Source organism: Sus scrofa, chromosome 1 (genome assembly GCF_054392235.1).
Source record: "Sus scrofa isolate SSC_HxYL_T2T_F1_AM1 chromosome 1, Sscrofa_HxYL_maternal_Yorkshire_Landrace_v2.0, whole genome shotgun sequence".
Classification (NCBI taxonomy): domain Eukaryota; kingdom Metazoa; phylum Chordata; class Mammalia; order Artiodactyla; family Suidae; genus Sus; species Sus scrofa.
Genome location: NC_139383.1, coordinates 251,012,562 through 251,026,235, shown reverse-complemented (window position 1 = coordinate 251,026,235; position 13,674 = coordinate 251,012,562). Strand labels below are relative to the sequence as shown.

General features: G+C 47.1%; 1 protein-coding gene across 2 annotated transcripts in view; it reads left to right on the top strand.

The window, feature by feature from the left end:
- Positions 1-13,674, top strand: part of GABBR2 (gamma-aminobutyric acid type B receptor subunit 2) — a 390,041-nt gene that overhangs the window by 326,216 nt on the left and 50,151 nt on the right. The gene's annotated exons all lie outside the window — the stretch shown is intronic.

The following is a 13,674-nucleotide window of genomic DNA, read 5'->3' as shown; positions in this document are numbered from 1 at the left end:
AGTATAGCCTCTACACATTGTAGAAGCCCCCACTTATATAATCTCAGGATCCGTCTAGAAATTGCATTGCTTTTTTAATCTCTTCTTTAAAGTAAGTTCCCTAGGAGTGCTACTGAGGATAAACACTCTGATAGCTCCTTCTAGTTACTAGAGGATCTTCAAAGTGATACGTTGTCAAAAAGAAGAATGTTACATACCATTAAATCTATATATTTTAGTAGTCATTCATTCGGCCTTGCTCTAAACTCCCACTGGTCTTTCTGGGATGCTCCGAATTAGGGAAATTCAAGATCAGGAAGCTGTAGTTTTGCTGACTTTCTCTTAGAGGAATTAAAACTGCCTTCTTTGGAGAGAGCCAGCTAAACGGCAGTGGCTATACAGTATAATTTCCCAGCAGGGCAGCAAATTCTATTGAGAAAAGTGAAGTTTTCTCCAGTTCTCTCACTGCATTATTAAGGAAATCTTTTTGTGGGATTTAGTTGGAATTTTAAAACTGGAAACAGTCATTTTATACAATGGGGACAGGTTTTTATCCTTCTGGACAAAAAGGTTGTCTAGTACATAAGATGCCCAGCCTCATTTGTCTGGAGACAGGCAGAGGGTTTGCTTTGCCCAGTAAAAAGTTATGCATTCAGAGCAAAGGCAGGGAGCGCCGTTTCCTGACAACGTGGATTTAGGGGAGGGATTTAGGGCTATGCACCGCCATCTCACTGCCTTAAGTGTCCCTCCTGAGAGCAAGCAGGATTCCAGACCCATAGAACCAGAGCTGGCAGAGGACAGGCCCGATGCGGGCTGTGCCCGTGGGCCAAGGGGGCAGGAACTTAGCAGAGGTGTCTCCGGCAGACAGCTATTGGTGGAGGGGAGGTGACATCCGGTCCTCACTCATTGCACAGTTGGCAAACTCCCCAACCACCTACCGGCAGGATTTGGAAATCCAGACAGGCCTTCAACAGGAGGAAAGCCACCCATGGCTACCTGGGCTTCCAGGCCAGGGAGAGCCTGAAGGGTTGATCATCACAAGAACTGATGCTACTAAGAGTAGGGAGGACTTCCTGTCATGGCTCAGTGGTTAACGAATCCGACTAGGAACCATGAGATTGCAGGTTTGATCCCTGGCCTTGCTCAGTGGGTTAAGGATCCGGCGTTGCCGTGAGCTGTGGTATAGGTTGCAGACGTGGCCCAGATCCTGCATTGCTGTGGCTGTGGTGCAGGCCAGTGGCTACGGCTCCAATTAGACCCCTAGCCTGGGAATCTCCATATGCCGCAGGAGCGGCCCTAGAAAAGGCAAAAAAAAAAAAAAAAAAAAAAAAAAAAAAAAGTAGACATAACAGTGGTGATGGCACCTGGGTGGCTGGATGTGTGTGTTAATTCACTGAATAACTAACACCTTCACAGTAACTCTATGGAATAGCTGCTACCCTAAACTCCATTTTAATGATGAAGAAACAGAAACCCAGAGAAATTATATAAGGTGCCCAGGGTCCCCTGCCAAGGTACTGGCACCACCACCAACTGTTGTCTCAACTACTCCCCTACCCTGCCTTCGAGTACACGGCAGGACTTTGTAGTCTGTAGGTGTTTTCCTAGACCTTTGGTCACTAGTCTGTGAAGCGGGTAGGGTAGAGCAGTGTTTGCCCATTCCACAGATGAAGCCTAAAACCAGGTAAGGGGCAGACTGAGGGCCAGGATATCAGAGAAGGAGAAAGGCGTGTCAGACAGAGCCCCTGGGAAGATCTGGAACTGGGCAGGCGGGCAGAGACAGACCTGCTGGCTTGATGCTCAGCCCAAAGGCAGCAAGCAGGGTGGGGCCCAGCCATCTCCACTCAAGGTCAAGGTGGGTGCTGAGCAGGCACTCGGGTCCCCCAGGATCTGGCTGTGGTGGGGAAGAGGCTGCAGGGCTTGCGTCAGCCTGAGTCAGCTGACTCCGGAAACAAATCCAGGAAGCCTGTCCCCCTGGGCCATTTAAAGGAGCTAGCCCTTGTGCCAGCCAGTCAGTGTAAGTGACAGTTTACCCACCTTAGCTTTCATCCTTGCCTTCTGTAAGAAGTATTGCTTGCCCTCCATGGCTCTGAACCCGAGCCCATCCCTGACCTTCCAGGGAGTGGTTCTCAAACTGAGGGGCCTCCCGGTGCCTGCTGTGGAAATGCTTCTGTGAGTCTGGGAGGGAGGGGTCCCGCCCTGCGGCACTTGGACCTGAGAAGGCAGGGCTGGAGGAGAGCACATCCCTGGCTGGAGGCCCAGGACCCTGTCTGTTTCCCTCCAAGTATCTGCTGAGAGTTCTCTCTGAACCTTTTCTGGCCCGATCCTCTTTTTCTCCTCTAATTTTAGGGTTGCCCTGTCATTCTGTTGCCATGGTAGCAGAACCTTTGATTTGTCGACCCACAGCCCTGTCGGTTTATTGTCATTTTTCCACCAAACAGCGTCAGGCTGTCAGTTGATTTCCTCAGACCCTCCTCTGTCAGACACAGCGTGATGGCTGAACAGTGTGCTCCGGGGCTGAGGTGTCCTCAGTTCTCCTCGAGGGGCTGTTTTCTCCAGAACCTCGGGTGAGAGAGAAAGTTTATGCTTGGGGTGGGGGAGGGTCGAAGTGATTAAAGATCTCTGTGGCCTGTCCCCTCCTCCCTTCAGGCCACACCCGTCTCTGATGCCCTCTGGCCACTCTGAACACCTCAAGAGTCCAGTCGCAGGCCTTGCTCTGTGATGCATTTTCAAGTCTTTGCCCGTGCTGTCCTCCTTTCCAGAACCTTCTCTGAGAAGCAAATGAACTTCCGTTCCAGGTCCCTGTATTATCTGGTGGGTTCCTGAGCCCTACTGGATTTAAGTGCCGGCTTGTCCCCTCTCCTGGCCCCAGCATCTGGGCGTTCCCTGCCAGGACACTGGGCCCTGCACCTCTGCCCCGCCCCACCCCTGCTGGGCCACCAGCGTCTCCAGGACAGGGTCCCATAGATCAGTCTCCCACACGGGCCGGCCGGGCACCTCCACATGCATTTTCCTCTGGGAGACAGATGTGAGCACAGCAGCATGAGCCTTGATCTCATGGTGCCCACAGGGTAGTTGGGGGGCAGGCAATAAACACAGGGATAGGCACAGTTACTTTAGATCACATAGATTCTGATAGTTGAAAGTAGATAAAGAGGATGAAAGGTTTGAGAAGAACAGAAAGGACTCATGCAAGAGACTCTCTCAGTGCAGGTATCCAGGGGATGAAACTCTGATTCTAGAGGCCTGCTGGAGGCATCCCAGCTCCACATGCTTAATCATTTGTATGTAATAAATATTTATATAGCATTTGTCATGTGCTAGATACTGTTCTAAATACATGATGTTTATCATTTTGAAAGAGTTTGTATACTTCATTAATAGACTTTATTTATTAGACCAGTTTTGGGTTTACAGAAAAATGTAATAGAAAGTACAGAGAGTTCCCATATATGTCCCATCCCACACCCCCTAGTTTCCCCTGTTATTAACACCTAACATTGTGGGGTGTGTTTGTTACAGCTGATGAACCAATACTGATACATTGCTGTTCACTGAAGTCCAGAGTTTACAAAGAATTCCTTGTGTTGTACATCCTATAGATTTTTGCCAAATGCATGCAGTCATGTATCAGCGACATTACAGTGTCATATAGAACAGTTTCACTATCCGAAATATCCTGTGTTTTACCAACCCCTGGCAACCACTGACCTTTTTACTGTCTACTTAGCTTTGCCCTTTGCCTGTTATATAGTTGGAATCGTACACCATGTAGTCTTATCGGACTGGCTTCTTGCACTTAACAATATGCATTTGAGTCCTCCATGTCTTTTCATGACGTGATAGCTCAGTTCTTCATAGCACTGAACAATATCCTGTTGTCAGGATGTCCCATTTATCTGTTTGTTATTGAAAGACATCTCCGTTGCTTCCAAGTTTGGGTAATTATTAGTAACGCCGCTATGAGCATTTTTTATTTTTGTGTGGATATACGTTTTCACCTAATTTGGGTAAATACCTAGAAGCGGATTGCTGGATCATATTCTAAGAGTATGTTTCATTTTCCCAAACTATCATGCCAAGTATCTGGATTGTTTTCATTCCCATCAGCAATGAATGGAAGTTTCCATTGCTTCATCCTTGTCAGCACTTGGTGGTATAGGTGTTTTGGATTTTAGCCATTCTAATAATGGGTAGTGGTATCACATTGTTGTTTTAATGTACAGTTCCCTAATGACAGGTGATGTGGAACACCTTTTCATGGGCTTATTTGCCACCTGTATTTCTTCTTTAGTGAGATATACGTTCCGATATTTTGCCCACTTTTTAATTAGATGGCTTGTCTTGTTGAGTTTTAAGAATTCTTTGCATATTTTAGATGTAAGTTCCTTATCATATATGCGTTTTGCAAATATTTCCTCTAAGCCTATATCTTGTCCTTTCATTCTCTTAACATTGTCTTTGGCAGGGCAGAAATTTTTTGTTTTAATGTAGTCCAAGTTATCAAATTTTTATTTCATGGATCATGCTTTTAGTGGTGCTATCTAAAAACTCATTGCCAAACCATGGAGTTCCCATTGTGGCTCAGTGGGTTAAGAACCCGACTAATATCCATGAGGATGCAAGTTCAATCCCTGGCCTTGCTCAGTGGGTTAAGGATCCAGCATTGCCACAAGCCACAACCTAAGTTACAGATACAGCTCACATCCCGCATTGCTGCAGCTGTGGTGTAGGCCAATAGCTGTAGTTCTGACTCAATCCCTAGCCTGGGAGCGTCCATATCCCATGGGTGTGGCCCTAAAAAGGGAAAAAATTAAAATTAAAAAAAAAAACCCATTAACAAACCCATGGTCACCTAAAGTTTCTTCTGTTATCTTCTAGAAGTTTTGTAGCTTTGTATTTTACATGTAGGTCTATGATCCTTTTTTTTTTTTTTTTTTTTTTTTTTTTTTGCCATTTCTAGGGCTGCTCCCTCAGCATATGGAGGTTCCCAGGCTAGGGGTCGAATCAGAGTTGTAGCCGCCAGCCTACACCAGAGCCACAGCAACGCAGGATCCGAGCCACGTCTGCAACCTACACCACAGCTCACGGCAATGCCGAATCCTTAACCCACTGAGCAAGGGCAGGGATCGAACCCACAACCTCATGGTTCCTAGTCAGATTCGTTAAGCACTGTGCCACGAGGGGAACTTCTGTGACCCATTTTAAGTTAATTTTTGTAAAATGTGCAAGATCATTGTCTAGATTCATATTTATGCACATAAATGTCTAATTATTCCAGCACCATTTGTTGAAAATCACTGTCCTCTCCCCACTGGATTGCCCTTGTATCTTTGTCATAGACTAGTTGATTATGTTGGTGTGGGTCCGTTTCTGGACTCTATTCTGTTTCATTGATCTATTTGTCTGTTCTTTCACGAATAGCACACTGTCTCGATTCACAGTTTGATAGAGTAAGTTAAATAATATCAGTGCTCTGACTTTTCTTCTTCAATATATAGTATTTGCTGTTCTGGGTCTTTTGTGTCTCCGTATAAGTTTTAGAATCTGTTAATATCTGCCAGGCAATTTGCTGGGATGTTGATTGGGATTGCAGTGATTCTGTAGATCCAGTTGGGAAGACCTGACGTCTTAACAATATTGAATCTCTCTACCCATGAACATGGCATCTCTCCATTTACTTAGATCGACTTTGATTTCTTTTATCAGAGTTGTGCAGATTCCCTCAGATTAATCTTATACATATTTTGTTAGATTTATACCTAAGTATTTTATTTGGTTTTTTGGTGTCCATGTAAATGGCCTTGTGTTTTTCAATTTCAAATTCCAATTGCTCATTATATGGGAAAAGCGACCAAAGTTGAATCCGACAGTCTTGCTAGAGTTGCTTATTTGTTCCATGGGTGGTTGTTGATTCTCTGGGACTTTCTACATAGACAATCATGTCATCAACAAATATACAATTTTGTTTTTTCCTTCCCAGTCTGTATATCTTTTATTTCCTTTCTCGTCTTATTTTGGTATTAGCTAGGACTCTTGGTGTGACATCGAAAGGGGACATTGAAAGGGGACAACCCTGCCTCGTTTCTGATTTAGAGGAAAAGTGCCTAGATTCTCAGCATTAAACATAATCTCCTAAATGGTTTAAAAATACATACAAAGTGGCTCTGCTGTCCAAAGCGAAGGGTACCTTTGGGGAGGGGACAGGAAGGACAAATGATGACACAGGCAGAGCCCAGGTCATTAGAGACCTTGTGTTCTGAACAGAGGAATTGAAAATTCTAAATTAAAGACATTTCATTCAGGGAGAGACATGATGAGATGTGCCCTGGCTGCCGGGTAAGGACAGATGAAGCAGCAAGGCTAGAGGCCCAGCAATGGCTCCGAGATGGTTTTTGCAGTAAGCCAGGCAGGAGCTGATGGCCACCTAAAGCAGGGCAGTTGCAGTGGGAAGAGAGAGAAGTGGGTGGGTTTGAGAGCTGTTAAGGAGACATGCCAAGGCGTGGTGGTTGATTGACCTTAAGGCGTAAGGACAGGGAGGCAGCAAGGGCAGTGCCTGGACTTCTCACTGGGTGGTGGACGGCAGACCTCATAATGAGGTCAGTGAAAAATGGTGGGCAGGTTTTTTTGGGAGGGAATGGGAAGGGTTCACTTCTGGCCAGAGGGCCTCAGAGGATTGGATGCGGGTCCCAGAGCACTTAGGAGCAGCTTGTCCAGTAGAAAGAGGTTTAGGAGAGGGGCGGTTACCATGTTGAGGATGGGAGCTGTGGGGATGAGAGTAGTTACCCAGGGAGTGGGTACGGTCAGAGTGAAGATGTCCTGACTGGAGCCCCAGGAATCACTAGGCAGTGATGGGAACAGGAGGAGAAGCCCAGGAAGAGGACTCTGACGTGAAGCGGGGAGCCAGAGAGAGCCATCCGTGGTGGGGGCAAGGGGAAGAAAGCTGTCCTTGCACTGGGGAATTTGGAGAAGCAGGGAAGGGTCCCCAGAGACAAAGGTTCTGGACCAAGGTCCCACCCCAGTGACTTGGCCCCGTCCTCAGCACCCCTGCGCTGCACCCCAGCCCTTCCTCCCTCTGCTTGGTGGTGTCTGATGGGAAGATTGGCTCTTTCTCCTTTTCAGATATAGCAGGTGTGGATAAATCTGCCAAGTATGTTAAAAAGGTTTTTAAAATATGATTTGTACTCTTGGAAAAAAGGAAAAAACCTCTCCTTTTTTGTATACCTACTCTCCTGGTGAAGATGGTGAGTAGGTGTTGGACATACGGACGTGGGGTTCAGGGAGAGGTGTGGGCTGCAGGTGGGAACTGGGATGTGGTCAGCATATAGAGGACACTGAAAGCTTTGGGTGAGAGCCGCCCAAGGGGCATGTGGACGCAGGCAAGAAGAGGACCAAGGACAGATCCCCAACTGCCACAGTGTTTGGAGACCAGAGAGGTAGGAAGGGAACAGCGAAGGAGAAGCCACAGACATGGGAAGAGAATCAGATGAGTCTGGTGTCTAGGAAACCAAATGAAAGAAGTGTTTCAAGGAGGAAGTTTTGATGAAGCGTGTCAAATGCTTCTTTTAGATCAAGTAAGATGAAAACCAAGAACTGACACTGTGTATGTGTGTGCATACACACACACCCATATGGGATTTTTTTTTTTTTCTGTTAAGGAAAATAATTTGAGATAATTTCCCCCAAAGTGAAAGCAGTGCATACGGATGGTGTGAAGACAGCCTGTGAATCTAGGTGGAAGAGTTGTTTGTGGTTGTCCCAAGCCTGCCTTCTCTGCCAGGCCACCGCCTCCGCCTCCACCTGACCATGGTGAGATGGTTTGGAGATGGAGAAAAGAAGGTGGCCAGCACTAAAGGCCACCAAATGTTGGACACCCAGAGAGCCACAGGCGGCCACCGAAGCCGTGTCCTGTGCTCCCTGAGCCGTCCCCTCTGCCTCCCAGGTAGGTGGCAACAGAGATGCAATCATGCGCAGCTGGTCACCCACAGAAGCCACGTGCATGACATTCATGCACAGAAGTGGCAGCAGGCTGTCTACACATGTGGCCAGGCAGCCCACCGCAAGACTCGCCTGCACTCGGGGTTCTGTGACTCTCGGGCCATTCAGGCAGTAACCCAGAAAAGGGCAGTTTGGGACGAGGAGTAGTTCAAACTTCCCTCCATGTTCCACGCTTTGACCGTGCTTTTTGTGTGTGTGGAAGCAAATAGGGGATTTGGAAGTCATGGACTGCCCTTGGCTCTGAAAACTGGTGTCTTATTCCAGTTATGTTTCTATGGAAACGGATGTTAGAAGAGGCAGATACACAGCGTTTTAAATAGTTTTAACTCTTATCTTCTGCCTCCCTCTACAGTTGCTCTGGAAAAAAAAAAAAATCCAATCCTAAAGCAGACCCTTGCAGAAACATCTGGTTTCTTCATAAAGCTTATACAAGCTCCTTCTCACACTATTTTGCAGTAATAGGTATCACCACGATCAGGGTGAGGGGTGGGCTGAGGGTCAGGGGGCACCCTGCTCTGTGAGCTACACATGGGCAGCCTGGTGGCCCAAGGCTTTGTTACCAAGGTCACATTCCAAGTGATGGGTCATCACTGCCAGCCCTGGACAGTAAGACAGGTCTTTGTCATTCTTAGTCACTCATGGGGTTCTGGATGGCCCTGCTCAGGCCCCATCCGATGCAGACCAAGTCCAAGGCAGTTAGCAGGACACAGCAAGGACTTTGGGTGGGTCTGTCAGCTGAGGGTCCATTAGCCTAACTCCTCCTAGGAGTTCCAACCATGTCAATCTGTTTAAAATCCTCCCCATTGGCACGAGGATGGAGCCCTCACTCCTTAGCAGCTCAGGTGGCCCTCGATGCTCTGGCCTCATGTGCCACCCCTGCCTCATCCCTCAGCCTCTCGCTCACTCCCTGTGCTCAGCTCCCCTTATCAAAGGCACTTCTCCAAAACGTCACTCTCTCTCTCCCTCCATGCCTTTGTACCTGCTGGCCCCTTCCACCCAGACCACCCATCTCCCCACCCTAATACACCACCTTCACATAAAAAAATCCATGCTTGACCTTCCAGAGGCAGCTCAGAAGCATCTTCTCCAGAAACATTTGGAACAGCAGGCTGCTTTGGATGCCTCTGTCTAGGCCCCCGCCTCACCCGTCTGCCCCCCTCATCTGATCACAATGCTGGTAATTATCTGTCTGTGCACCTGGCCCCTCCTAGTCCATGACCTCCTCAGAGGCCAAGGCCATCTGTGTGTCCCCAGCAGCCACTGACAGGGCCTGGCTCACAGTAGGTTCTCAGCAAATATTTATCGAATAAATTGTTCCCTCCACCTGGAATTCTTTCCCCATGCCTCCATATGTCCGAATCCAACCCATCTGTCTGGGCCCATTAAGCCAGCTTCTCCAAGAAATGTCTTTGCCGACTTGCAATTTAATTTAGTATTACACCCTCATCTTTTATCAAGGACCCACTGATGGGGCTAAATCTACCAATTGAAGAATGATTCAGCAACTTCTGTAAAAGACTGTTGTGCAGTTTGTGACAGCCCCTGAGACAAAAGATCCACGAGATAGATCCTCACTGCATTTGGTGCCAGAAAATGGGCTGTGTTGCCCCCTTGAACTTGTCTCTACTGCCTTCCTCTGATCAGGCAGTTGTAACTGAACAAGCCGCTCTGTTTTCTTTTTAACCTTGCCAGAAAGTTGGAGCCAAATTCAACACTGGGTCCCAATAACCATCTTTTCTCAAGTTCCTGGAGGATTATCTCACCTTCTGATGGTTCATCTTTATTTTTAACTGTCCTGTTGTGTTTGGGCTTTTACTGTGGGCTGCCTCAGGCCCTTCAGGAGAGGGGGCAAGGTGTTAAGTTCCAGACGAAGCTACTAAAATGAGAACACCAGGCGAGATTGAACTGGAATGACATGCCATAGAGACAGTTTAAGAATGTCCGCAGACACTGTCCTTCTGGTAGGGGTCCCAGCTCAGCCCCGGCTGCAGTCAGCATTGTGGGCCCCGTGTCTAGACAGACAGCTCTGCCGGCTCTGCCAGCCACAGCGAGGTTTCTAGAACTTCTTGTGTCAGAAGGCATCATAGATCCATGAGAGACTGCAGTTTATTTCAGCTTCTTTACTGCTTGCCCAGTGTCTTCAGGAGGTACTTGGGCTCCAAAGGCCCCTCAGGACACAACACAGAGGACACAGAGTGACTGCACCAGGGGATATCCTGAGGCAGGAAATTCTCTACTTTCTACCTGTCCAGGTGCTCTGCAGGAAGTAGGATGTTTACTAAGAAGTCTCAGGTGCCACAGGGCAGAATGGATGGTAAATGCCATATCGGCGTCTTCTGACCACTGTGTGTCTTGGTAAAGCTATTCCAGTTCTTGAGCAAAGACTGCCTATAAATTTTGATGATTTCCCCCCACATCCATGTTGGCAGAAACACAGGCTGTGGCCCCCATAGAGACTTTCCTGGGAATTCCAACCATCCCACCTCTTTATAAATGGTGTGTCATCCAGGGAATTCCCATCATGGCTCAGTGGAAATGAATCTGACTAGGATCCATGAGGACACAGGTTCGATCCCTGGCCTGGCTCAGTGGGTAAAGGATCCGGTGTTGCCATGAGCTGTGGTGTAGGTCGCAGATGTGGCTGAGATCCCATATTGCTGTGGCTGTGGCGTAGGCTGGCAGCCACAGTTTCGATTTGACCCCTAGCCTGGGAGGCTCCATATGCCACAGGTGTGGCCCTAAAAAGACACTCCACCCCCCGAAAAAAAAGATGTGTCATCCAGGCACTCCTGCAGCATTTATGGGGAGCCTGTTGTGTGCCACGCTCAGGCTCCCTTGAGATGCACACAAGGTGGCTGTCATCTTCGCCATGACACGTGCCTCCAGACTCTTGGTTTTATATTTGACTCACTGTGCTCAGATATTGGGCTTACTTTCCTAAAATGTGGGCCAGGATTGTGTTTGGATGTAATGTCCCTCAGAGGGTGAAAAGTGAGAGAGAACAGGGTGTGCTAGGTTTTACTGTGGTAACAACAACAAAACTCAGTGGATTAAAACAGAGACTTTACTCTTCATGGCACTTGTTCATAGAGGATCAACTGTAGCCTCACCCACAGCATTCTCACTCCAGGACACAGCTCGTCAGGCACCTCTGGGACAGTTTTTGTGGCAAAGGGAGAGTGCTGGCAAGTGACTTTTTTGTGTGTCTTTTTTTTCTTTTTTTTTTTTTTTTTTTTTAGCTATTTCTTGGGCCGCTCCCGCGGCATATGGAGGTTCCCAGGCTAGGGGTCTAATCGGAGCTGTAGCCACCGGCCTACGCCAGAGCCACAGCAACGCGGGATCCGCGCCGCGTCTGCAACCTACACCACAGCTCACGGCAACGCCGGATCCTTAACCTGCTGAGCAAGGACAGGGGTCAAACCCGCAACCTCGTGGTTCCTAGTCGGATTTATTAACCACTACGCCACTACGGGAACTCCGCAAGTGACTTTTAAAGCTTCCACTCCACAGTGGCACATGTCACTCCCACTCATATTTCACTGGCCCTAACATGTTAGCTCTCCTTGCCTGGGTTTGCTGGGGCAGGGAAGAGCAGTCCTGTTATGCACCCAGAAGAGACCCAAAGATTGATGTTCAGCCATAATGACGACTGGAGTGCCTCCCATCCACTTCCCATCACTGTCACAGTGACCCGCCCTCCCCCGCAACTGGAACATGAGCTCCATGAGAAGAGGGAGGAGGCAGAGTTGTATTTTTTTCACTGTTGTATCCTCAGCATCGGCAAATGTGCCTCGCACATAGTACACACTCAATAAACAGTATAGTCGAATAACTGAATGAGGCCAATCTTAGGGCAACCTTATTACGAGATGAGTGGGATATTCTCTGAGAAGTTCTGCACTCATTCAGCATGCTCTACTGCCAAATCCTATCCTAATTCATCACTTCTGTCCATCTTTACTGCTACCACTGAGATCCAAAGTGCCCTCATCTCCCATCATCTGGCATCCCAGAGGGGGTGCTGTAAGGCAGAGCTACAGTTGACACACAGGACAACAGGCATGATGAGTAAAGAACCTTTATTGTGTAGGCCACTGAGTTACTGTTTATTGTTGTTGTTGTTACACAACTTTTTTTTTTTAGGGCCACACCCGTGGCATATGGAGGTTCCCAGGCTAGGGGTCTAATCAGAGCTACAGCTGCCAGCCTACACCACAGCCACAGCAACAACGCAGGATCCAAGCTGCGTCTGCGACATACACCACAGCTCATGGCAAGGCTGGATCCTTAACCCACTGAGCAAGGCCAGGGATCGAACCCACAACCTCATGGTTCCTAGTCAGATTCGTTTCCACTGCACCACGATGGGAACTCCTGCTAAACAACTTTCTAAGCAGGCTCCCTGCTCCCACTCATAGCCCTTCCAAACCATTCTCCGTGGCAGACAGATTTTTTTTTTTTTGAGGTGTAATTCACATACCATAAAGTTCAGTTTTAAAATGTATACTACAGTGGTTTTTAGTACATTCATAAGGTTGTGCAACAATCCTCACTATCTAATTCCAGAAAATTTTCATCATCCTAAAATGAAACCGTTTTACCCGTCATCTACCTCCCCCCATTTCCCCTTCCTTCCACCCTTTGGCAACCACTAATCTACTTCATGGCTCTGTAGAATTGCCTTCTCTGGAGATTTCATACGAATGGAACCATAAAAAATGTGGCTTTTGTGTCTGGCTTCTTTGACATAGCATAACGTTGTTAAGGTTCTTCCATGTTGTAGCATGTATTAGTACTTCATTCCTTTTCATGGCTCAGTAACATTCCCTAGGTGGATATACCACATTTCATTTGTCCATTCATCAGTTGATGGGTATTTGGTTTGTTTCCACTTTTTGATTATTATGAGTAATGCTGCTGTGAGCATTTGTGTACAGATTTTTATGTGAACATATGTTTTCAATTCTCTTGAAACATATACACATATAGGAATAGAATGGCTGTCATATGGTAACCCTGTCTAACATTTCTAGGAACTGAGATAATGGCACAATGGCTGCACCATTTTACATTCCCCCTGGCAGTGTATGAGGATTCCATTGCCTCCACATTGTTGCCAACACTTGTTATTTATCTGCCTCTTTGATTATAGCCATCGAGTGTGGTATCTCTTTGTGGTTTTGATGAGAATGACTATCAAATAACTAATGATGTTCAGCATCTTTTCGTGGATTATTGGCCATTTGTATATCTTCTTTGGAGAAACATCTATTTAAGTCTTTTGCCCATTTTTAATTGAATTATTTATCCTTTTGTTCTTGAGTTGTACGAGTTCTTTACCTAAAGATAGGCTAGATTTTGTTGTTCTCAATCCTGGCTGCATCACCCCAGAAGAGATATTTTTTTTTAAAATACTGGTACTCAGGTCACAGCCCCCAGAAATTCTGATTTAATTGGTTTGGAAAGAGGCCTGAACATTGTGGGGGGAGGGGGGTTAGAAATTGCCACATGTTCTAGTATGCAGCCAGGGCTGAAACTTTCTGAACCAGCCCTCACCAATCTCTAGAAAGGGCCCAGGACTGCACTTTGGATACCAGAATTAGAAACAGATTGAGTTTTCTGAAGTACCTCCATATCGTTTTCCATAGTGGTTGTACCAATTTACATTCCCACCAACAGTGTAGGAGGGTTTCCTTT